Source organism: Lissotriton vulgaris, chromosome 6, assembly GCF_964263255.1.
Source record: "Lissotriton vulgaris chromosome 6, aLisVul1.2, whole genome shotgun sequence".
NCBI lineage: Eukaryota > Metazoa > Chordata > Amphibia > Caudata > Salamandridae > Lissotriton > Lissotriton vulgaris.
In genome coordinates this window covers 1,426,594,747-1,426,622,123 of record NC_141694.1, presented here as the reverse complement: position 1 = coordinate 1,426,622,123, position 27,377 = coordinate 1,426,594,747, and positions in this window count along the sequence as shown.

Below are 27,377 nucleotides of genomic sequence, written 5' to 3'. Positions count from 1 at the left end.
TACTCAGTTTCACGTGATTCAGGAATCACAGGGAATTTCATTGATTTGAAGAATGCTAAGAGAAAAGAGGAATCTGAGAATAAGACCGACAAAATTAGAGCAGTTGAAGGAACAAATCTCACTTTAGAATCTATCACACATCACACAGTATAAATTATAATGCTCTGTTTCCAATTTCATATGAGAAAATATGTTTTGATTTAATAGATTCCCAACATTTCTAAATCATTTAGGTCTTCCTTGGTTCACCACACACAATCCATTCATTGATTGGACAAATGGTACATGATAATGGGCAATTGATCTCCCTGCAATGTCAATCCAAATGTGGGGCAATATCACAAAAGAATCATAAAGAGTTGGTTGCACCTGGGAGCTGTTAGTTCTAGACGCTACTGCTAAAGAAAATATTGAGCCCTCAACATTGTCTCCACTCACTGTGGTGCCTCCATGTATCATGAATATTTAGATGTATTCAGTAAAAAGAAGGCAGAGACACTAGCACCTCATCGACCTTATTATTGTCAGATCGAGCCAAGAACAGCTATATCATGCACTAAAATCTATGCATTAATAGAGCCAGAGAATGAATATCTGTATAACTATGTGGATGAATATCTTGCAAATGTATTAATTCAACCATCTCAATCACCTGTTGCCTCTGCTTATTTTTTTTCTTCATGGCCAAGAAGAGTATTGTGATTATAATCGAGTATACAGCCTCGAATACAATTATGGTCACAAATCACCATCCATCATTTTTAGTGCTGGTTCTCCTTGATTAAATTTGGAATTCAAATATCTTCACTAAAGTAGACCTAAGAGCTGCATACCATATTACTAGTGTGAGTGAAGGAGGCAAATGTAATACAGTCTTTCATACTAAGGGCCTAATTCACAAAGGTAAACTTATACTTTTGTATAAGTTTACAATTTTTTTCGGTATTCAAAATGTATGTGTTTAATTTTACAAATAGTATTTTTATGTCAACAGAGACTTCACACCTAAAAACAAATGCCTGTCCTATCTTTTCATGTGCAGAGTTCTCATCTACGATTGCGGAGTGTCCACATTTGTAAAATTACTAATAATACTATTAAACTTGTAGTTTGTGAATACCAGAAAAATATTAAACTTGCACAAAACTGTAAGGTTGCCTTTGTGAATTAGGCCCTAAGTTTGGGCTCTTTGAATATCAAGTTATGCTATTTGGATTATGCAACGCACTGGCTGCATTTCAATATTTCCTTCTTAGTGAGGATATTGACATTTTTGTAATAGTTTCCTTCAATAATATTCTTGTATTTTCTGATAATAACCACAATCACATATATCATAGACAACTGATTGAAAGAGAGCCGTTAAAAAAACAGAAGAGTTTCTGCCATTATACCACTAGGGATATTTTAGGATTCATCATTTTCCCACAAGTGTTTGAAATGAAACGCAGGAAATGTTTCATAGATTGACCTGCTTGTATTTTTTGCCACCACTTTATTCCTGCATTTTCCAAGATAATCACTCCTATTATTAGACTGTTAAAGAACGTGCTCCATTCCCAAGGTCTGAGGAAGCAAATTGAGCTTTTCAAATTCTCAATAAACATTTTATTACAGCACCTAAATTGCATCATTCAGATCCCCAACAACTATTCATTGTAGAAGTAGAGGATTCAAATGTAGCCACTGGGGAAATTCGAAATTCAGAGACATGTCAGCTATGGCATGCGGCCTATTATACTAGGCTATTAACTCAACCTGAAAGAAATTACACTATTTCGAACAAAAAATGTTTAGCTAATAAATCAACTTTTCAGGAATGGAAGCAAAGGACCTGGTTCAAAAAGGTAACTTATACATTTGAGTAATTTATACTTTTGAATACGTATTCCACGTTTTGGTTATTTACAAAATCTGAGTGTAAATGAATGCAAAATGTTTAACCTATATGTGTCCACCAAATGTAAAGGCCTGGTGGCATTCACAAACTGCAGGGGCTATTCACAAAGGTAACTTACATTTTTGAGTAATTTACACTTGGATTTTGTGAATGGCCAAAAGTAGTAAAGTTGCTCAAAAGTGTAAAAGTACACTGAATGTGTGAGGTATTCAAAATGTGTGTAGTACATTTTACAGTGCTACGAAATGTGCTACAAAATGATTTTGTGAATAGCATTTTGTGGTATGCTTGCAGTACTGTTGTAGAACTGCAAAACATACATCTAATTGTAGTTTAAAAATACCCTCAAGCCATTTAGTTTGGCAAAGACATGTAAATTACACTTTTGAAATAACTTTTCACTCAAGTTTTGTGATTAGCCAAAAGTAGTAAACTTAGTCAAAAGTGTAAATTACTCAACAGTGTAAGTTATCTTTGTGAATAAGGCTCATGAAGTTTTAAGAGCTCATTGAAATCTCACTTTACTCAGATTTGTGAAATTGTTAACTGCATGCAGATTTACAATGGTCTTTTTTGCTGAGTATGATTTTGTGGTCACTTTTGGACCAGGTTGTCAAAATCACAAACCATATGCATTGTTAAGAAATCAATTACTGATTCAGTCAGAATAGTGGAGTCCAGTAAGTCACTATTTCTAGTGCAACAATAGTTGGAACACATTCTAAAGATCAAGATCAAATTATTACAGAATTAAAGGGTAACTGAATTCTGAATGTATTGCTCAATATGTGACTAAAGATGAAAGTAGACGATGTTATGATGGCTTATTGTAGTATAAAGAAAGCATTCATGTACGTACTGTTGGACTCCAACAAGTTCTTAGTAAAGCACATGATGTTCCATTTGATAGTTGTTAGAAAATGGGTTGTTGATTGAAAGGGGTGTGAGCCTTGGTCAAGCAAAAGCCATAATCCCTTGCATTGTAAATCCCAAAAAGTCACTAAATTAACCTTTGCTCAACATTGGGTAGCTTGGCACAAAAAGCAGTCAGGCTTAACTTATTGGCAATCTTTACATTATTTATGCAGCACACAAACAGTAATAAAGTGAAAATGCAACACAGAAAAGCCCCAAATCAATTCAGAAAAATTGACTTTATTTGACTCCAAACCAACAAAAATCGAATCAGTGAAACCGGAGAAAACTAGCGCCAAAAAGATCAAAGCGCCAATCAAGGACATTTAGTTGTGTGAGACGGGGTCAAAGTAAAAAAATATGGCTTTCCTTTCTCCCATGGAGCACAGCTTGGATTGGGCCTGGTTGTTGCTTACTTTCATAGTTAAAAACATTTTTGAAGTAAATGCTTTGACAAGGTAATGTACAGTGGGGCAAGGCTACTGGATGTGTCTAAGGAAGGAGCGTTGCCGTCAGATAGTCTTGGGTCGATGCCGCAGTGAAGATTTCTTTGTTTGAACTTGGTCTCTAAAATGTAAGTCAAAAATCACCAGCTGATGAGTCAGAGGGCTGTGGCCAAAGACAGTTCCATGAGGTCAGATACCACTTTGGAACCACTGAACAGTATTTGCTTCTGCAGAGAAGAACATAGTGGAAGAAGCCTCAAAGTCAAAAAGCCAATCCGGCGATGTATAGGTTTATCCTGGTCTCCTTCTAGTTCTCTGAGCACTTTTTAGCCAAACATTTTCCGATTTGACACGTTTTGCACCACTTCCAAGGGTCCAGGTCTAAAGGTGTTCCACTTGGAGCATCAGGACTTACTCAAGCTGGGATAAGGTGCTGGTTCATGCTGGAGGAAGCCTTTTGTGTCTTTGTGGCTGTGAACAATAGGCTGGCAGACTATCCCCAGTGAGTCCCTCTGGAGTTCCTGGGACAGATGAAGACCCAGTCATTGGGCCTAGGCAGAAGGCAACAGAGCAGCAACCCTTCAGGGCAGCAGTCTAGCAAAGTGGTAGTTCTTCCAGCAGCACAAAGTCATTCTCCCTGACATAATATCCACAGCTCCAGAAGTGTACGATAGGGGTTGGTGTCTTAGGACCCTACTTTTATACCCTGGTGCTTTGGTACTGGAAAGTGAGAGAAGCTTTTAGGCAGTGGCTTTAAAGTGCATGAAATTTCCTGACTTCCCTGCCCTGGCTCCAAGCTGGGAGCTGTGACAATATTGAGTCATTATTTCCTTTGTGTGAAGGTGGAGCACAGGCTATTTTGTTCTACGCAAGGCTGTGCTCAGCTCCACCTCCAATTCTGACAGCAGATGGTCCATTCAGGCACACCTAATCCCTCTATTGTACGACTAGCTGGGAGGAATTCACAAAGTCTTTGAGTTCCACCCAGTCATGTGTCCCAGGCAAGGCTGTAGGCACAGAAAAGCTAAAGGAAAAAAACTGGCAAGTTTCTAAAAGTGACACTTTTAAAATGTAATCGATAGCCCAAGTTTACCAATAAATAGGGCTTTCACCACAATTCCAAAGACACCAAACATGACATAGTACCTGATCCTTATTGGATATTGTAGCCTAATAAATGTAATAAGGAATCCCTAATGTTATCCGTTGGGAGGGTTAAGCCTCGCAGTAGGGAAAAACAAACTACAGGAGTTTTTCACTACCAGGACATGTACAACGTTAAAGAGCACACATCCAACTTTCTAATTACTCAACGCCCTGCCCTAAGGTCTACTTAGGGCCTACCTTAGGGGTGACTTATATGTTATAAAATGAGAGTTTAATGCTTGGAAAGGAGGTTTAAATGCCAAGTTTAAATCTGCATTCAAGCTGCAATGGCATGCCTGAGGCATGGTTTAAGGCGCTACTTAAGTGGTTGGGACAATAAGTGCGCCAAGCCCTCTGGTAGCATTTTAATTACAGGTCCTCTGCATATGGTAAACCACTTTAAAAGGGACTTATAAGTAAATTAAATATGCAAATTCTGTATAAGCCAATATACCAATGTTTTAGAGGAGTGAGGACAAGCACTTAAGCATTGACTAGCAGGGTTAGGCCTCACAGTAGTGAAAAACGAATGATAGGAGTTTTTTCACCACCAGGCTAGGATATGTAAACTTAAAAGTATATATCCCACCTTATAATTACCCAGCACTCTCTGCGATGGGCTACCTATTGCCTACCTAAGAAGTGACTAATATGTAATAAAAGGGAAGTTAAGGCTTGGCAAGGAGGTTTTAATGCCATGTCAACATTGCAGCTTAACACTCCATTCAAACTGCAATGGCAAGTCAGTGACATGTTTTAAAGTGTTACTTTAATGGGTGGCACAACACGTACAGCAGACGCACTAGTGGCATTTAATTTACAGGCACTGGGTATATGGTATACCACCATGGGGTTTACAGGTAAATTAAATATGCCAATTGGGTATAAGGCAATTTAACCATGTTGTGGGGAGAAGACAGAGGCACTTTAGCACTTGTTATTAGTGGTACAGTGGACAAAGTCCTAAAGCTAAATAAAATAAGTGCACCACAAATGGAGGAGGTGAGGCAAGAGGTTTGGAGGACGACCATCCTAAGTCAGATATCTTTTAATTCAAAATACAACTACCCTCTGATAATGGATTCACTTCTATTATGGTGTGGTGGATTGATTTACAGAGTTGTCAAACTGTATGCCAGTAAAAGGCAATCTGATCAAAACAGAAACTAGTGAGCTCTTCAAAATAGTGTGTGCCTCCATCGGATATCCTCAGTAATCATTTTTAGATCTAGGATTACAGATTTTTCCATGATCTCTGTGGACCTTTTGGAAAACAACAGGATCTCTTCAGCATACCATGCACAATCTTCAGGCCAAACTGAACAAGCAAATCAGGATTTTGAAGTTCATTTACAATATTCTTGGGAAGAACAGACTTCTTGGGTACAAGACTTATGGTTAGGATATCTTTCCATATTAATACACAGCATCTTAGTCCATTTTTCTGCCATCAAGGGTATCATCCTGCTAGCATCAATATGTCCCCATCTTTGGATTGTACTTGTCTACGTTTCTCACAGCATGAAGGAAAGGGGAACATTTGTGAAGGCTGACTTCATAAGAGCATTAACTTTTTGATGTTATTCCCTTGACATACTTTTGTTTACTTTTAATTCTGATTTAACTACAGTTTTTGCAAACGATTGAAAGCAGATAAAAATAATGCCCCACCATTTTTTCTTAAAGGAGAAGAAGCAGAAAAGTGAAGATGCACAGAATGAAAAAGAGTGCTTATTTATAGGTATTTTGCTTTCATGCCTGTAGGGCAAACCCGAAGACAGGCATACACAGCAAACAGTATGCCCATCTTTTCCAAGTATTTGTCACAATATTACATACAGCAATGTTATGCAAAAGGTTTTTTAAACCAAATCACTATTGAGAAAATATTTTTTTTTGGGTCATATACTACTCATGATAATAACACACACTGGTTTATGTGATAAAAAACACATGACACTTGTTTGACGATATATTATTGCTATTATATAAATCCTTAGAACCATTAAATTAATCAATCACAGTTAGCTATTCAAAAAGGTAATGGGTGAAATGTATTAGTTAAATGCAGCTCCTATGTCAGAGTTACTGCAGGGGTCACAAGGCAGCTGGGGCTACTGCCTAAGCATAATGGTTGGGGTTGTTTGCACTTAGTGTGAGCAACTTGTGAGGAGCATACCAATTAATTAGACGTACAGACAGATGTTTGGAACCTTCATGATGAAGGGCTAAAAGATCAGGAATAGAACCTTAAACACAACCCGCTTTCTCACAGGAAGCCAATGTAATAAGTGAATACCCTCTTCAATAAAGACACGGTTAGGTATGTTAAGAATAAGGCAAACTGATGCACTCTGCAGCACTTGCAGCCTATTCAAGAGGGAATCAATAATGTTCCAGAACAGGGCATTGCATAAATCCAACTTAGATGAAATTAAAGCAATGACCACTAAGAAACGCATTTTAATCAGGATAAAAGAAAGCATTTTCCTGAGTGTCCTGATTAAATTAAAGCAAGTGCATGCTTCAGGGACAACAGAGTTGGCCTTTTCAGAGGTTTCTACCAGCTGATTAAACTTATACTTACAGCATGGACAACTGAAAGCCCTCTCACTAGACAGGTTACCCTAACACAATTGCTGAACTTTATGGTTCAGTGAGCTCTAAAATCTGCATTTGAGAGTAGCTTACTGGCAAGTTGAGTCAGGATTCTGGTACAATACCAACAGCATCTCTGGCCCCTGGTGCCATCCAGGCAAGAACAAGCACAGACAGGCTTAACCTTGGCATGCCTTTGCACTTTGCGCACGTCCTCTGTGCATCCATGCTGACATGATCTTTAAATAGACAGCTGACGTAAATACAGATTGGTTATACCGCTAACCTACCCCAATATGGCTGCCGCAAAAAGTCAGTCAGACTGAGGGGCATAAAAGTAGACTCTTTCTGCTTAAACTGTTAAACCACAGTAGGCCGGAGAGTCAATGTCCCAAAATAGGTCACAGTGCTTCTAATACAAATTCAGCCAATGTACGAAATATAAAAACAGTTAGGTGCATAAAAACAGTATAAGATGCTCCTTGAATGTCCAGGAGAACAAAATCTTGCATGCCAAAACAATGCCATGCCTCATCTATCTTTCCAGACATATTAGGCCACCAGAAAACTGGTAGTACTCTCTGCTTTTCTGGTGTTTTCTAATGCAAAAAGCAAGGACCATCTCTCTGTGCAGCTTCCAAATCAAGATTTCTATCAGAGTAGGTGGCAGTACTGATGTGATAGCCCAAGCCTCATTCTGAGCACTCCAGTTTGGGTTATTGCTGCTGCACCTCAACAACAAAAGCCGTGACATCTAAATCTTGGCATGCTTTATATTTGCTTTAGTATTTAACCAAATACTGTTATTATTTGGCAATTATCTATCTATCTATCTATCTATCTATCTATCTATCTATCTATCTATCTATCTATCTATCTATCAATCTCTCTATCTATCTATATATCTACCTATCGGTTTATCTTTCTTCCCTAATAAATTATTTTCTATAAGTTTACCTGATCTTGCTCAGCCATGTGAATGTGAAAGTAAAGTCTGACATTCTGAGTAAAAAATGTACTTCAAACACCGACAGCAGTCTCTCCATTGTTTCCATGTGGTTCTAGTGCTGGTTTCTATAGTGTAAACAACTAGAGCACTAGCATGACTGCTTTATTTAAAAAAAAAATCTGCACTGCACTTTAGATCTCCCTCACCTCTCGAGCTGGCGTGTTCACTATGGTCGCGGCCAACACTCTTCTGCCCTTTGCTGTGACTCCGGTCAGCCACAGATTTGCCGATTGATGTGGAGAGACACAGCCCCTTCCCCACCATTACCACTTTTGCTCAGCTTCAAAACACAATGCTGAACCGGACGTGCAGCGGGCATACTAGTGGAGCGCACAAGGCACACCTAAGTCACGCCTGTCTTCGCAAGTCCGTGCCCAACGGGGACCAGGGGCCAGGAACCCTGATCCGTCACCGATGGCACAGAAAGCTAGGCAGCAGTACTCAAGAAATCATCTTGTTATGCTTAGACTTCCTAGCTCCACCCCAGGAAAAATGAGGTTGGGCCCTACAGGAGATTGCAGACTCTGTAGCTTTAAGGTCTGCTCCATTCAGGGAAATCATCAAATGACTTCCAAGTATACTTCCGGAACCCAGGTATGATTAACGGACATTCTATTCCTAAGCATGCCATAAATATAAGAAACCTACTAGAGGAAGGCACCCCTGATGTACTATTTGTCTCTGAAATCTGGCTTAAGGACACCTCAGGATCAGACATTGTTCTGGCTCTTCCCTCAGATTACCAAACCCACAGGCTAGACAGGTCAAATAAAATAGCATGGGGGAATTGCGGTTATTTCAAATGGCGCTTTTAAATGTACTACGACCCCCCCTTTCCCTTCCATACCTTGAAAGATTTCACTTTCATATCACACTATCACCATCGAGCACCCACTGTGGCATCCTAATGTATAGACCCCCGGGCCCCTGCTCCGCCTTCTTGGAGACCCTCCCAGACACACTTGCTAGCTTGTCTCTAGAGGAAAAATATGACTTCTATACTAAGCGACTTTAACTTTCATTTTAATACACCAAACGACCCACATACCAAAAGTCACTGGGAGGATTTGGAGGACCTCCACTTCACCCAACGGGTTTCCACTGCTACCTACGAGATAGGTCACATGTTGGACCTTATATTTTCCATCGACCCTCAGGTCACTGTAATAGAGGTTATCCCAGTGCCCTGATCTGACCACTGCCTCATTCAATTAAGCTTACCTAAACCCGCTATTCAGACTAAGGTGGAGGCTGAATACATGAACACCAGAAGCTGTTCTAAGCATGATCCAGACAGATGTTCAAGTGTTCTAATGAACACAAGACTCGCGATTGAGGTTAGCACAGTGGAGGACGACCAGCAAAGGGCATATTGGAGTAGCTAGTCTCTTGAGGCTTGCACCCCACAGAAAATAAAGCATAAACAACACCCTCAGCCCAGAAAAACTCCTTGGTATAATAACAAATTACTGATGCTAAAGAAACATTGTAAGCGACTAGAAAGGGATAGGTGAAATGTCTATGACCAAGCCTTAAAGAAAAAAAATAAGTCAGCCGACAGAGCCTATCATGATGAACTAAAAACTGCACAAGGGAAGATTTATTAGGATAAAACATCCCAGGTACTTAACTCGTCGAAGGAGCTGTTTAGAGTAGTCAAATCTCTGTCCATACCGCCAGTCTCTCTGGGGCACAAAAAGGCTACTAAAGAAAGATGCAATAAAATAGCAGTCTTCTTTCACAAGAAAGTGGCCGACATCTACAGCCTCTTTCAGAACCCCTCCCCCAGCTTTCGAGGTGCCAAAGATGGCAAGAGAAGCAGCTCTCACCTCATGCCAATTTAAGTTTTCACAGCTTGATGAAAAAGCTATCACCAATCTGATCAACTCCACCAAGTCAGGCTCACGGCTAGATCCTGCTCCCCAGCAGGCCCTCCCCAAATTGGCTAAGGCTATACTTCCCTCACCATTGACGATCCTTAACAAATCACTTGACTCAGGCTTGGTCCCCCCATGCTGGAAACATGCCATAAGAAAGCCAATTCGGAAAAAAACCCAGCTGGATCCCGAAATTCTTGGCAATTGGTGACCCATTTCATTGCTCCTGCTTCTAGGTAAACTCCTGGAGAAACATATTAATCAGGCACTGGTTAAATATTTAGAGGAGTATAATATGCTCCACCCAACCCAGATGGGCTTTCGTGCCCATCATAGTACTGAATCTGCCCTCCTGACAGTCACTGAGGAACTAAAAGCCCTATTAGATAATGGAGTGGTGGCAGCCGTCATCTTACTTGACCTCAGCACTGCTTTCAACACCATTAATCATGCCATACTGACAGAGAGACTAAGGGAAATTGGCATCTGCAGCAAAGCCTTGGACTGGCTCTGTTCCTTTTTGGAGGATCGGTCCCACTAGGTAATGGACAGTGACTGTCGCTCAGACAAATTACCAATTAAACATGGAGGTCCCTAGGGTTCCTCCCTTAGCTCCATGTTGTTCAATATATATGTTAGACAGGTGGCATCTGTCCTTCAGGAATTGGGCATCTCCGGCGTATCGTACGCTGATGACTCCCAATTTATAGTATCTCTGTCCAACAGCCCCAACCTGGGCTCACATCGACTGGCCCATTGTCTGAGCAAACTGTCTAGCTGGATGTCAGACTGTTGCCAAAAACTAAACAGAGACAAAACTGAACTCTTGATGTTAGGCAATACGACCATTCCCAGACCGTTAAAGACTTGTCCGGCATGCATGGGAAATCCACCTGTCCCCAAATTGTCTGTAAAAAACTTAGGAATATGGATAGACAGTACCCTCCCAATGAATCATCAGGACAACAAACTGTCGGGTATCCGTTTCGAGCTCATAAGATTGCTTAGAAAGGTTGTTTCTCCGTTGTCCAGTAGTGTTCGGATGTCATCTGTCGCTGCGATGAGGGCGGTTTCGGTGCTGTGTTTGGCTCTAAATCCAGACTGCGAGGGATCGAGGGAGTTGATGGATTCAAGGAAGGTGGCGAGCTGGCTTTCTCAATGACTTTGGCAGGGAATGGGAGGAGGGATATGGGTCGGTAGTTTTTAAGTTCAGAGGGGTCTGCTGTGGGTTTCTTCAGGAGGGCGCTGAGTTCGGCGTGTTTCCAGCTTTCTGGGAAGGTGGCAGAGTTGAATGAGCAGTTGATGGCATCACGGAGATGGGGTGCGATGATGGAGTCTGCTTTGTTGAAGATGTGGTGGGGGCAGGGGTCGGTTGGCGAGCCAGAGTGGATTGAGTTCATTAGGCGGATGGTGTCTTCAGTGGTGATTGTGTTCCAGGCGCTGAGGTTGTTAGTTGGCGGTGTAGGTTCTAAGAGGGGTGGGGAGGGTTGTTCGCGGGGAGTGTTCTCGAAGCTGTTGTGAATGTCAGCAATTTTGTTGTAGAAGAAGGAGGATAACGCATCGCAGAGGTCTTGGGAGGGAGTGATGTCGTTAGATGCTGCGGTGGGGTTGGTGAATTCTTTGACGATGTTGAAAAGTTCTTTGCTGTTATGGGCGTTGTTGTCAAGTCGATCCTTGAATGCTGATTTCTTGGTGGATCTAATCAGTTCGTGGTGTTTGCGGGTGGCTGCCTTGAGGGTGGTCATGTTGTCAGTGGTTGGGTTTTTTCTCCATGTTTTCTCTAGGGTGCGGCATAGCTTCTTGGATTTTTTAAGGTCATCATTGAACCAGGGAGCCTTTTTGCTACCTGATTTGATCTGGTGGTTTTTCAGGGGTGCTAATTCGTCAGCGCTGTGGGTGATCCATTGCTTGAGATTGGTGGCCGCTTGGTTTGGGTCCGATGAGAGGGTGGGAGGGTTTTGGTTGAGTGATGTGAGGAGTTGGTTGGTGGTGATTTTGTTCCAGTTTCTTCGGGGAATAGGTTGTGGGGGGTTGTGGGTCGAGGTGGTTTTGTAGCTGAAGTGAACACAACTGTGGTCCGTCCAATGGAGGGCTGTAGTGCGATTGAAGGAAATGTGCTTGCTGGAGGTGAAGATAGGGTCGAGCGTGTGTCCGGCTACGTGGGTGGGGGTGTCAACAAGTTGTTTGAGTCCGAGATTTGCCAGGTTGTCCAGAAGGGTTGTGGTGTTGCTGTCGTATTTGTTTTCAAGGTGGAATTTGAGGTCTCCTAGTAGAATGTAGTTCTCGGATGCAAGGGCATGTGGGCTGACGAAGTCAGTGATGTCATCGCTGAATTGTGTAGGGGTTCCTGGAGGCCTGTGGATGAGGGTACCTTTAAGTGTGGTCCTAGGGTCGGTGTGGGTCTGGAAGTGGAGATGCGCTCTACAAATCCCCCAATCAAATAATAACAAACCATACATTACAAAAATACTTACATTTCCAGTTCCACATCTGCCACCATGGAAGAAGATGAAATATTAAAAAAAATTGGATCCAATTGGCCAAATATAATTGAATTGTGGAATCAGCTGGAGCTAGATATTCTGCCTCACAATGGGAATTGCACAAAAATAACATCAATAGTCATAAATCCTGGCAGTACTCAATTTGGTTGACACAGGGTCATTCCAGTACACTGTTGCAGTATCTGGGGTAATGTCACAACTTATTTTATGTAGTGTGCTACAAGACGAACTATAGATTTAACCAAGATCTCTTGACTGGGGGTGAATGTTTGATTTAGTCAGCATTACCTTCGTCATTTGTTTCTGCAGCATTTTTTGCCTTAAGTGGAATGGGTATGACCAGATGTGGGTCCCTTGTTCGCTGTGACATTGGATTTAAAGCTAACCTGGCTGATGAGGGGTGAGACCCCGAAACGGGTCCCAGGATGCTTGTTTCCAGTCCAGGGAGGACCCGGCTTGGCAGTTCCCGTTGAACTCTTCCCATGAGGAGTAGGCTCAGCCTGATTTGCATATGGCTGGGTCCTAACTGGGATGGCATAGTGAGCTAAAGAAAAATTGGTTTAACCAGGATCCCTTGACTCGGGGTGAATGTTTGATTTATTCAGCATTCTGTCCATCATTTGGTGCTGCAGGATTGTTCACCCTCAGTGGAATGGGTATGCCCAATTGTGGGTCTCTTGCTTGCTGTGCCACTGGAGTCAATCTAGCCTGGCTGATAAGGAGTGATAGCCCGAAATTGGTCCCAGGATGCTTGTTTCCGGTCCATGGAGGACCCAGGTTGGCAGCTTGGGCTGGACTGTTCCCATGAGGCGCAAGATCAAGACAGATTTGCATATGGCTGTGTCCGAACTGGGGTAGCGTAATAAGCAGAAGAACAGGGGATTTAACCCAGGTCTACTGACTGGGGTGAAGGTTTGATTTATTCGGAGTTCTGTCTTTCAATTGTTGCTGCAGCATCAAACCAGATTAAGGCACCACATTACACTTTTTTGTAAAAACAAATGAAGAACATTAGCATTTTCTACATGTAAAAAAAGTTGCCACCATTTTGAGTGGTTGTTACATACTTAGCAGTCACAAACACACTATTCCACAATATAAAATTGCGGCCGCCTAAACTCACCATCAGGAAATTTGGAATTAGTCGACATCTGTGGAAGTTGAGCACCTACTAGGTGTGAAACTCCATGATGTACCCTGTCATAGGATAACGTGTGTGAAAGCAATGTGGGACTGCCAATGGATATGTCTGTCACTGTCGAAAATTGCATGCGTCATGCACATGTACAACATTTTATAAAAAGCTCACTTGCCTCATAACACTGTAGCCACCTCCTCAACTTTTTCTGCTGTTTCAGACTTGTAGGAGCCACAATGCAATGAAGAGCAGGTGACAAGGCCCCAATCTTCTCACCAAAGGAGCTGGAGCTGCTGGCAATTGAGGTTCTGTTCTTGTACAGCTAGCTCTAAGGCTCACAAGAGGAACAGTACCTGTTTTAAATGTATTTGTAAATCTATCTAACTGTTTTTTTTAATACAAGGCTGGTTTGTCCCTTTGAGTTACTGAGTGAAATGTAGTGAATGAAGTGAAGTGTTATTATTTATTTTTGACATTACATAAAACAATGACAGTGTAAATTTGTATGCACATTATGATTACAGAAAACGACAACATTAGTATGTGTTGTGTGTTTTGAGCCCTACATTTTATTTGGTGTATATTTTGAGATATATGTATGTATACATATGATTTTCATGTGCAATGTAGAATTTTCACATCATGTAAATATAGAACACACATGATATTGTATTTACTACTGTACATAAAACTAATTGTTACATACCAAATGAAAATTATCTTTACTATGTGTATTATCCCACATATCACTCAGCCTAGATCACAAGTCTCCAACCAGTCATTTGGGAGTTACCAGTAGCTCCCAGACACCTTCAGAGTATCCCACAACCTTGAGGACCAGACAATGAGCAGTGCTCGGCCAGATTTGTGGGCCAGGCTGATGCTGAGTCACAGAGGTGAATAACTGAAACAATGAGTATTGACAATTCCTTGTCAACTCTAAATTGGAGTGGTGAAAACATGATGCTTCTGGATGCTTTTAGATGGAAAAAAAAATGAAACGGAGAGTTATTAATTATACAAACAGGCTCTCAGTCACCCATACAAATATATCCCCTTCTTATACACACATGTTCATACATCCTCAAAGAGCACACTCTCACTGACACACATGGCAGCCCTTTGATATTGCCCTTAGTTTTGTATTTAGTTCAAACCATGTTATCTGGCTCTAGGGACATTAGGCTTCAAGTCACTTTATCTGAGCCTGGGGGTGTTTAGTTCTAATGAGCAACTTATTTAGCCTTCACTATCTTACAATGATATTCACTGATGAGAAGCAGTTTGTGAGTGATGTAGTAAAATTCTGTTATATCAATACAGACAAACAAGTAACAAAACAATAATTATTATCACTCACATAGGGAGGAGGAACATGGCGGCAGCAGGCTAGATGCCGCGGTACCCCGCTCTAAGCTTTAGCAGAGCGTTTGGGTTTTTCATGTGTGAATGTGGGCTTTTTTACGAGCATTAGCATTGCCAGCATAACTCTGTTACTGCAAATACCTTCCTTGGGTTAAATATCTTCTCTTCTTACCGAAGATTTACTGCAATCACCGGGTCGTTTGACTCGGTTTCCTTTCGCTCTCCATGCATGTGCATGGGGGCGTGTTCCGCTCGAATCCGGTGTTTGCTCTTCCAAGCGTCTCCCTGCTGTCGCCGACTCTGCTCCTGCACCAGCCGCAGACTTGGCTCTCATCGTTGTCGGTGGTGCCGTGGAAGTGGCACCGGGCCGCCCTGGAGCTCCGTCGGGGGAGGCAGGTTCGCACCCTCCGCAGAGACTTTCTTCCTGGGACTGCTGTTGGAGAGGCACGCGTGGCAGCATTGGAGGGCGTGACCCTGAACAGCTCGGAGCCGGCTTCTGCAACTCAATCGGAGGCAGCAGTGGAGTCTAACAATTCTGGATTGACGGCGAACAAGGTGAAGGGGAGCCAGGGAGAGGGGGGAGCAGCGGCTGATTATCTGTTGAGGACACAAGACGAGCTGTGTGTGGAGGGTTTCGAAGAGGGTTCTGCTGGGTTGGAAGAAGAGTCAAAACTTGGTGCAGGGACTCTAGAGCAGAGCCCTAGTTTGGCTTATAATCCCTATTCCCTCAGAACCCATACCTTAGCCCAGCATGACTCTTCCAGTAAACTAACTCCAGTAACAACTAATAAGGGGCACAGAGAGAAAAAGGTTGCTAAAACTGGGCGTATATACCATTTCCGAGGAGGGAAGTCCAATCGGGGTAAACCAAACCTGTTTACCACTTCAGCTCTGGAACCCACACAGGCGATTGGAGGGGAGGACCGAGATTGTATTGTGGCACGACCTAAATTAGATAATTTTAGTGTAATACCTCTCAGTAATAGCGGTAGTACTTCCAGAACCAACAGAACGCAATCTAAATCCTCTTCTTACCTCTCTTCAGAGGATAAACCTAAACGAACCAAAAAAGCCAAAAAGGTTAAATCAGTTCTGGATTCTGGTTCCAAAATTACACCTTCTCTGCGGTCTTATTTTAAGGCCATACCTCAGGTCTTGACCCTCCAACAGACCAGCTCCCCCCCTACTTGTGTGCCTTCAGATATAATTTCTAACCCTGCTATATTTAGTTGTATATAAAACAGTAAAAAAGTCTTAAAAAGTAAAACACTAGGTGCAAGAATTTACACACATACCTCTAAAAACCTTCTCAGAGCTACTGCCAAAGCAACTCCGCAAAATCTTGAGTAAATCTTGAGTACGACTACAATAGGCTTAATTGTTAGCAGATTTTCTTAGCCCTTAAACACCATTGTCACCGGCGCTTTGCTAAAGCTTAGATAGGGTCAGGGGTATCACGAACCGGACTTGTACCGGTTGATTAATCAGGGGTTCCTCAGGGGAGGGGGGGGGGTGGTTTCACGTGGGTCAGGGTTAGGGCAACAAAAAATAAAAAGTTTCTCATCTCCAAATTGGCGAACGATAACTGTATATGTGAAAAGTGGACGAATCGTGCATTTCTTAGTAGTATTAAGGTGTGTAAGTCAGTAGGGCTCAGCATCACTAGATATATCAACTATGAGTCACATTAAGCTCCTCTCCTGGAATGTTAATGGCCTGCGCACCAAACCTAGATCTAACACAATTTTACAATACATCCGTGATTTTGATGCGCAGGTCATTATACTCCAGGAGACACATCTACTTTAAACTGAAGTATTAGACTTGGTTAAAAAAAACAGGTGGATAGACTTTATTCTTACCACTTCTCAATCAGCCAACACTAGAGGGGTTGCCATCTTATTTAAAAAAACAATCACAGCAAGACTTTTGAAACAGAAGGTTGACCCCTTGGGTAGGTGGGTAATTGCGGCTGTTATGTTAGGCGGCACATGCGTTACGTTGGTTGGATATTACGGGCCTAATCGAGATGATCCAATCCGCCTTGGCCTCGCTGTTTTCTGAGCTCTTGCACTTTTCAGAACCAATGATAATAGCCGGAGACTTTAACATCGTGCTTGACCCTTTGCTGGACAAGTCCACTTCTGGCCGACAACTCGCTCTCTCTAAATCCAGAGACTTTTTGCTTAAATCTATGCATCAATATGGATTTATTGATATCTGGAGAGCAAGATCTGGACAGAAAACTGGTTTTTCCTTCCGAAACTATAAGTATCGCCATAGATCAAGGATCGATTTTTTCCTAGTAAATAGAGCTCTGGATAAATCAGTTAAGAGCATAACTTATCTACCATCCCATCTGTCGGATCACTCGGCGGTACTCCTTGACCTTGAACTGCAATCCCAACCTTTGATTAGGTCACGGTCAATTGACAGGTCTCTCCTTACATCTCCTGATGACTTGGAGTGTATTAGAGTGGAAACACAAGAATTCTTTAAAGTTAACATTGGTTCTGCTTGTTCTAGTACAGTATGGGACGCCTTCAAATGTTCTCTGAGAGGTGTCATTAAGAATAAAACTTTGTTTCGTAAAAAGCAGTGCACCCAAGGGGTCGCGCTGATAGAGGCTAATATATCGATTGCCCAATTAGAGTTAGACAATCTTAATAATGCTCCCGAGCATGTCACACTGGCAAAACGTGAGGATTTGATAAAGCTCAAAGGGCGTTTAGCTTCTCTTCTAAACCAACGTATCTTGCAAAGGTGGGAAGCTAGTAAATTAGCTAATTTTGAATTTGGCGAAGGGGCGGGCAAACTATTAGCCTGGAAGTCTAGAACTGATCAGACCCGTAACAACATTGAGTCGATAATTACTGGCTTAGGTACAGTATCCTCTGACCCAGAAATCAGGTCAGCTTTAAAGACTTTTTCCAGGCTATCTATCGAGAGGATAATAACATCTCCTCTGATAATGTAGGAAATTTGCTTAATAAAATCTCACTTCCATCATTATCTATTGAACAAGCAACTTTTTTAGATCAGCCCATAATGGTAGAAGAGGTATCAGTGGCCATACTTAACAGTAAGAGTGGGAAGGCGGCGGGACCAGACGGCCTCCCGGCAGAGATTTATAAACACCTTGCAGCTGATATTGCTCCTTTTCTCACCAGGTTATTCAATCAAGTCCTGATAGATGGCGATTTACCACCCACAACATGGAATGAAGCTTCAATCACGCTAATTTTGAAACCAGGAAAGCCATCCACCGCCTGCGGCTCGTATTGCCCCATCTCAATACTCAACGCAGACTATAAGATCTTCGCGTCACTTTTAGCTAAAAGGTTGGGCCAGGTCGCTCCTTCAGTTCTACATTTAAATCAAAAGGGCTTTGTCAAAGGCCGTCAGCTTTTTGAACTGACATATGACCTAATAGGAGCGATTGACATGGCAACTAGTTCATCGCTGTCTTTGGCTATTCTCACGCTGGACGCAGCCAAGGCCTTTGACAGGGTCAATTGGGCATACCTGTCGGGGGCCTTGGAAAAATTTGGCGTGGGTCGGGCCTATCGTAGAGCGGTGGAATTGCTGTACCATAGCCCATCGGCCTCTGTACTGGTTAATGGCGGTCTGTCGGAACCATTCACCATCACAAGGGGTACCCGGCAGGGGTGCCCACTCTCACCCCTGCTCTTCGATCTCTATATCGAGCCATTTGCGCAAAAAATCCGGGAGGATATTAACATTATACCTTTTAGATATAGAGATTGGACAAAAAAAGTATCCTTGTATGCTGACGACAATATGATCATAACCTCAGATATCAACACTGCGTTTCCGACAGCCATAAATTTAGCACAACAATTTGGCAACATCTCTGGCTATGAAGTAAATGCCACTAAGACCGAGGTCATGGTGTTGAATGGCATAGCTGCGGGGCTTCCTGTGCAACCCTGTGACAATATGAGATATCTTGGCATAAAGATTATAAAGGATATCAAGTTGATCGCCTCTACAAACTTCACATTGGTAGCTAAAGAGTATAGGAAACTAATGAGCTCCTGGGGTCCTCTTCCATTATCGCTCCTGGGTCGGTCAAATTTAGTCAAGATGTCTATCCTACCTAGGTTGACTTTTATTCTTAATAGCTTGCCACTTTATTTTGATAAAACATTGATAGCAAAGAGGCAGAGTGATATCACCTCATTTGTATGGAGGAATAAGAGTGCAAGAATTGCTTGGAGCAAACTGAGGCGACGTAGGGAGAAGGGTGGTTTGGCCGGTCCTGACCTCCTGATTTATTCCTGGGCCTTTCAGTTGACACATGCCCGAATGTTACTTAAAACTCCACTAGATTATGGCATCGGGTAATGTTCTCAACATTATTGCACTGTGAGGGTCTAAACCAGTCAGGTTTTTTATTTAAGTTCGGAGACCCAAAATTCTTCAAGAAGATTAAACTAAAGGTACTGCAGGATCTTGCAAGAACTTGGTATAACCTCCGAGTTGCTACCAAAATAGGCTACCACTCTAATAGATCTCCTATTTGGGATCTTCCTGCTCCCCCTGGTTGGACCAAAGACACATTGATAAGCCCACTAAAAGAAGCTGGTATATCAACATGGGGAGGTCTCTTCTTTGAAGGGGATATGTTCTCTTGGGAACACCTAGTGAGCAAGGTAGGCCCTAATCTCTCTAGATTAAAATTCTTACAAATTTCAAGCTGGGCACAAGCACAAAAAATTGGGCCCCCTTGTCGCTAACAATCACCTTTAGGAGGAAGTAGCCAATCGGAATCTTTTCTACTTGACGAGCCATTAGCACCCAAGGAAGTCTCCTACTTCTATAACCTAATTTTAGAGGAGATTGACGGGGAATTCCATCTTCCAGACCAGCTGTGGGGCTCCCTATTGCCCACAATAAATTTGCAGGAACTATGGTTAACCTCCTGCAATGTTCTCTGGGATATTGTTAAACCTGCCTGGCTTCGTAGAAACCACCTTTTTACCCTTCACAGGGCTTATTATTCACCTCAGAGGTTGTCCAAATTTTCATCAGGCATACCAGTGGCTTGTCCCCATTGTGGCCAAGTGGCAGCCTCTGATGCGCATATGTTTTATGATTGCCCACGCCTAACATCTTACTGGCAATCAATAGGCAATAGATTACCATCCTCAATAGGTTTCATTGTGAGTATAGATCTCCGCCTGGCAATTTTTGAAGTAAAGGACATAAAGCGCAATGCTAACAACAACCTTTTGTTTTACTCAATGCTGGTGGCTCGACGTGAAATCTGCAGGCGGTGGAAAGAGGTTTCTCCCCCGACGTTGCATGACTGATGTTCCTCCATGCTACAAATATCTAAAATGGATCTCTCCAGGCTTGGAAAACCAGATAAAAGAGGTTTTTGGTCGAAACTTGATTGGTCCCACTAAATTGAGCTGTTTTTTTTTTTTTCTGCCCCCAGTTCCAATGATTACGAAGCCATGACACACTCTCTTCGCTCTATCACTGCGGTCCTTTTTTAAGGCGAATTAGTGGTAATAGCAATGGTGGAATCTGGTTAATGGCAATCACCTGTCAAATAGCACAGGGGCCAGAGATTAGTTGAGACAAAGACATAGCTGTAGGGTCTTGACGGATCCGCTTTACGTTTGCACCCCAACCAGTTCTACACTGAGACAGCATGTCTACTTCTCATATCTCTTTTTTTTTCTCTGTCCACGGTACCGACGGGCTAGCCATGGTTGAGATGAGGAACAAAAAAAACCGGAAAAAAAAACCCAATAATTCTTTTCCTTACATTTTTCGTATCCCTACAGGTCAAAACACATCAGAAAAAAGGAGCTAGGGAAGGCCATTGCCAAGAAGTTATGGATCCTGGGGCTCCTCAAGCGCCGCATCACTCACTGTTGCAAGAGGTGGGAGGACCTATAACACTGGACCAAAAGGTCATCAGAAGTCCAGTTCAGCAAGTCCTTCCAGTGTGGGAAGGGCATGCACAACACCCTGGCCCCCCTTGTTGGCCCGCATGCTTGTGGTAGCCAATCTGGACCTTGATGTGCAGTTAAAAGTGCCAATCATCAGCATCAAGGGGGTACATTGTATTGTGCGTTTTACATGTTAAATAACAAATTTCATTTACGGCAACCAAGGTTGCCATCAACATTAAGGTTGATGCATGTACAATGCAGAAGAAGAGTTCTTGAAGCTGTAAGTTTTGCACAAGGTGTATGATTATGTATTTGGTATATGAATTTGTGGAAAAGGATACCACCTTATTACAGTTCACTACCAACGGACTGATTTCAGCAGACACGTGCATGCCCAAACAACAATATACATCAGTTTGTTGGGTGTTATAAGGGACAGTTGTACCAAACGGGACACTAGTATTTATTGCATCAGGTGTGATACTCCTTCACTATTGTGAATGATGTAAGGTTAGCCCTTTTACTGGGTACATAGCATAAAAAGCAATTATGATACAGTGGATGTTCCAAACATCACATTTGTAGGTTGGTTTTATGCACAAACAAGAGTAAGTACGTGAGACAAAATGACTGGTAACACGAGATTAAATGACTACATTTTAGATTCAAAACTTATCCCAAATTTTTTCTGATTACAGAATACTATTTAATTCTTTGAAAATTGAACAACAAAGCACAGCACAGAAAAGTTCCTACTGACAAGCAAAAGCCAGTAATGTGTTTAAGTCCAAACTCAGAAATAGATAAATAGTCAGTTTCCAATAATCTTGAGCAATAGTGGAATAGCTTCCAAAATGTTGACACATAGATGTAGCAAATGCACAGCCAACACGTGTTTCGTCGTTAAACAACTTTCTCAAGGCTTAGATTGATATTTTTATTCGAAAAATCAGTAATGAACAATCAAGTCTTCTCCAATGCAAATGATAAAAGGTGTGTGGCAATTTTGATATGAATCTGAATATCGCAATATATCAAAGTAGTCGTTAAAAGTAAAACTGGTCAACTGGAAAAATTGTCATGATAAACGAATCAGAAACCAAAATGTCAGACCTCTAAATGAAAACGGACATCTATTGAGAACCAATGCGACTTAGTCTCCAGCTCCTATTCTGAAAAGTTGAAACTTCTCAGAATGGGAGCTGGAAATTAACCTCTAATTTTCTTTTCACTTAAACACTTGCATCAACAAATATATGTTAATATTTATTATTTTAAGTGTTACTACAGGTGTGTTTGTTTCACCTGATTACAGATAAGAATGAACACGTATGCATTGCACCTTATAAAATAATATGACAATTGAAATTTGATACAATGCAGGACTTGCACTAGACAAGGGGAAATGTTACCTAAATGAATATGTGGAATGAATAAAATGTGGGACTGACATTCATTTGATATGTAATTAATAAGGTAAATATTACACCATGTCTAGTGTAATTTCTACATCATGATACACTGCACTCATCCCAATGATATGTAAGGCATATGTTTTTAATTTAACAGTTTTCGCAATTGATTTAAACACACATGTATGGTGACATTTCAATTTTTTTATTGATATCTTTTTTTGTGCAAGTGACCATTTTTTAAGGTGGCTTGCACCAAATTCACACATACAATTTGATCATACAGGTGTGTTTCTTTACATTTCATACACATCAACATTACACACATATGCTTTGCACATTTGTATGCTATTCTTCGAAGAGAGATTTAAAAATGCATCAGTCCATGGCAAATGTTAACAGACCAGTCAAAAGGTTACCTTTAAAAGAGGAGCACATCTGTCCATGAAGGTGATCGTTTTGTTCATCATGAATCAGCAGCATCAGAGGCAGAGATTGAAAAATCGAATTGATGGCCGAAAAGCGATTGTGAAAGTGAGAAAAGGTGAGATTCTTTGCTATATACCTTCCAAACTGCCAACTCAGGGTTAGAGGTTTAACTGCCTCATTTGTACATCTTATGTATTCAAATAATATTACATTTTTTGAAAATTCTAAAGTATGCTATTCATGTTTACTTGCTCAAGTAACAATTCCTGTTTTAGTCAACAGACAATGTGATTGAATTCCAAGATTTCAGGTTTTACTATCAGGCTTTTTCTACTCAAATAGCTTGCTTCGACTCTGAAATAGATGCAACTCACTGTGAATATTCAATTTAATAGCAAAGTTGAAACGTGAAAAGATTCCTTATCTCTTACCCTTGCTTTAAAAATCCTCAATTAATTGGGTTTAACCAAGCATTGCTTGTGGTTTATTTCGTTGGGGTTTTCAAAATACCAAACTAGTTTGGCACAAGCTCTTTAGCTGACTTCTCAATGGCCTTACCTTTCATTAATTTAAGTGTGGGTAAAATTAAAATTACACTTGCATAATTACTCACCATTCACAGTAAAACATGATTGCAAAATGCACCATTTTTGGAAAAACATTACCGCAAATGCAATGGAACAAACGAACATGAGAGGCATTTGTTTGCGGTGCTTTTGGTAAATTCATCCTAGAGACAGAAATTGACAGGAAGTGTCATTTTCAGGCTAAACTGTAGGGTGAAATGGCATTTCGTATAGTTACTTGCAATTTTGCTGAAATGTTTCTTAATTGTATGCAAGTAAATTTCAGGAATTTCACACAACCCTACGTGAATTCATTAACTGTAGCTCGAAAGTAAAGTGGTACGAGGCTACAGTTGTCGAGTTTTAAGCAGAGAGGTTGTTAAAACCATCTAATGATCAGGTAGATGGTAATAATGAAAAATATAATGTGTTCCACTTTTCCCGTCTGCCGCTCCCCTGTGTCTTGAGAAATGTTCTTTCGAGAAGGGCACATAAGTTCGTGTTAGGGCCGGTTAACAGCAATGTTGTTTTTTGGAAGGGCCAGTAAGCTAAAATAATGTCTCTGGTCTGCTAGACTGCAAAGGAATTCCAAAGAGCTCAGCATCCAAATTAGACTGAAATGGAAGGGGAAACAAGGTCAGATGTCTCACTAGTAGAATTACAAGAAAAGAGAAAGTGATCTCAGACGGCTATAATGAAAAAACTCATGACTTTTGAATAACAGCACTGCAACATGACACACGTGTTAATCGAATGCTGCACCAGAATGTAACTGCGGTTCAGGTTCTCAGATGGTTGCATATGTTTCTGAAATGTCAAAATCTGGAAAACAACTGGTGGTTTGTCTTCCAGGTAATAATAAATAAAATAAAAATACAATTAGAAGCTTATTGGCATTGAATCCCAAAACAGCTTGGGGATTTGCACCCCCAAGATGAGATTTCAGTAGGATTGCTGGGTTCTTTTTGCAGCTATGATTGTAACGTTCCAATAATCATACCTAACCGAAAGTCCACTTTCTTGAATATGGAAATAGAATAGGATATCAAACAAGTTTGCAATCGTGAGCATTGCCTAAATTGTGGAAGCCACAATTAATGCTAAGGAAAATATTTTGGAAATTGTGGGTGATTTTATGTTTATTACTTGATAATGATCAGCATTGGTCTGACCACATATGCCTAAATTAATGGGGGTCAATGTCAGTCTATCATCTTTAGCTATTTGTTTTTAATAATTTATATTGTAGATATTATTTAGCTATGATATATCTGATAAATATATATTAGAAATACAAAATATTAAGCTCCCATCCTTATTTTGAAATTGTGTTTGAAGTTTCCCAAGACAGCTCAAACTTTCTATGAGTGTTTTATTATTATGCATGAACATCTTATCAGAGAGACTGAGAATAGTTCACATTAGTTTAATAATTTACTGTTTTAGTGAGAAAGATGGCTATTCTGGGAAGGAAATCTCCCCCACTAATGTGACAAAAGGTTTGTATTCTATTTTAAAAACGGAGGTTAAGGCCCCCTCTGACCCCCCACAGAGGTGGGGGGTCAGAGAGGGGCTCATTTTGTGACCCTATGGAGAGCTACAACCCGATGGGCAGTAATCCCCAGTTATAATCGTATGGCCCTGAGACCAGGACTTCTGGTACAAAGTCGCCCTGCCTGCTAGCTGGAGGTGAGGTGTGAGTTCATGGGACATGTGACCCTATTAGATAACAGAGCGAGACCGGCCCCCACCAGAGGAGGTGATGACATCGATGTCCCCCTGTGAAGTGATAGTGGGTTGGCAGCTCCCTCAGCCCGCTGGTGTGATTCAGGGCCGTGGGCGCTCGGCCCAGACCGTTGGCCCCTCTTCTTGGGGTGACTACGAGACCTACTGACTACCTTGACCCAAGAACCGAAGCCCTTGAAGAGGCAACAGCGTAGCCAGCTTTGGCCCAAGGGTGCATCAACAGAATGGACGCCAAGCAGGCAAAACTGGTCTTCAAGCAATGCAAGCCCGCCCCGTGTCCCCCTGCTGTGGAGGGCAACCAGCAAAACACAGTACCGAAAGGCACAACCTCCCCCTAACCGGAAATCTGAGTAATGTTTCATGACCTCAAAAAATTTCTCACCATCATTGACAATAAAATCGACTCCCTTGCGGAGAGATTTGACCATCTCAAAGAAAAACACACAAACCACGAAGAACACCTAGAACAAGTTGAACAACGCGCCCCAGCGACAGGGGATGAGAGAGGGGCCAACCTGGGAAAAATTCTCAGCATGGAAAAGGTACTGGAGTAGATAAGGAATAAGAACTAGGATTTGGAGGCCAGATAATGCTGCAACAACTTATGCCAGAGTCCAGCGCAATGACACGAGTGGAGCACTATGTGGAGGGAATGCTGTGGGTTCTATTTGGTAAATCGCTGTCGCCGGTATGCATTGTGGAAAGAGCGCCCACATCTCTGGGCCCCCAGCCCCCACCGGGCAAACCAGGCCAATCATTGTACGCCTCTTGAACTACTGGGACAACGACTCAGTGCTCTTTCTGGCAAGAAACCAGCAGAACATAGTGTACCGGGGACCCCAGTGTCCTCCTACTCAGACTTTGCCTTGTCAGTACAGGCATCCAGTAGAGATTTTCAAGTGGTCAAGCATTCCTTGCAGCAGCTGGATATCAGATATTCCTTAGTGTATCTGGGAAAACTGTGAGCATTCCACACTGGAAAGTCCTAATATTTTGCTGATCCGAAGAGCATAGCCAGGTTTGTGAAGGCTCTTTGGACCACCAAGAAGACATTGTGATTAGGACAGGATGGTGAGGAGGTGGGCCAGGCCAGTGACAATGATTAACTATGCTGAAGGCTGCTGATCCATAATTGTTTCTACAAAATGACTGTTATATGGCAGATGGAGCTGCCCTGAAAGATACTGACCGTCCCCCATAACATCCTACTGGCAGTGTATTTGCTTTTGCTGCTGGCAAGGGATGCCTGGCCTAAGTTAGTTTGGAGATGCCCCTCTTAGGAAACTCGTCCTGCAGCCCAGCTTTATCCTGCAGGTTCACTGGGCTCCTAGTTATTTCTCCCTTAGGGATGATTCCCAAATCATTTGAATCTCAAAGTCTACATTGGGGTGGTGGGGGGCATGAATTAATGCTCAGCTTGTTTGATGGGCTGGAGTGGGTGGGGTTAGCATGTTTGGAGGTTGTTGCCTGATGTTGATTATTCAGTCTGTCGTCTCGTTCCCTTTCTATCCTCTTTCTCTCCCCGACCTTTCTCCGCTCCACTTACCACACAGTTGGGTAACCCTTGGGCGTATTGTTTGGAAGTGCATCATGACTAGAGTTAAATGTATTACCAGGAACATCTGTGGCCTAAATCACACACACAAGGTGAGAATGGTGGCCGTACAGCTTGATTGCCCAGGTGCAAACATTTGTTTCTTGTAGGAGTTGCACCTCACAGAACAGGGTGGATGGGTGAAAAATTTACATTGCATGCTACTCCAACTATGCTCGGGTGGCCATACTCATACAGAAGGGTATGAGGAAGGCTCCACAGAGAGAGGTGTGGCTCGGAGATGTGGCATTTTTTCAGGAGCAACTGGCAGCATACGGGGACCTCTTACCCCCCAAACCCTACCCAGAGACATATGGAGCCTGCTGCAGGCCTCCATGCGGTTCGGCGCAGTGATTGAGGCACCCACTCACTCCCAAACCTTGAGCAATGGGGAGTAGCATGGGGGATCGTTAATAGAACAATGTCACACAGCCTGTTTCCATTTAAGTACCAAGCGATCGTGACCGGTCACCCCTACCCTTTATTTGTCCCTGCTTTTCCTTCCCTTTCCTTCAATGGTCAATTTTGACACGCAATTGGTTGGTTTTCCTCTACTATTATATTGCACCTTTCTATTCTGCTCTGTATTCTTCAATGGGGATACTCGTCCTCTGGGCTCTGATACTTGTGTGACTAGGAGCATAAGATACACAATGTGTTTGCAGGACTAAGGTGCCAGGTTCTGATGCTCAGTGGTCTTTATTATACTGCACTTCAAGGATACCTGTATGTCTGTCTACATGAAACTGTTGAATAAACGGAACTAAAAAAACAAATATCCAAATCATAAGTTGAAATTGTC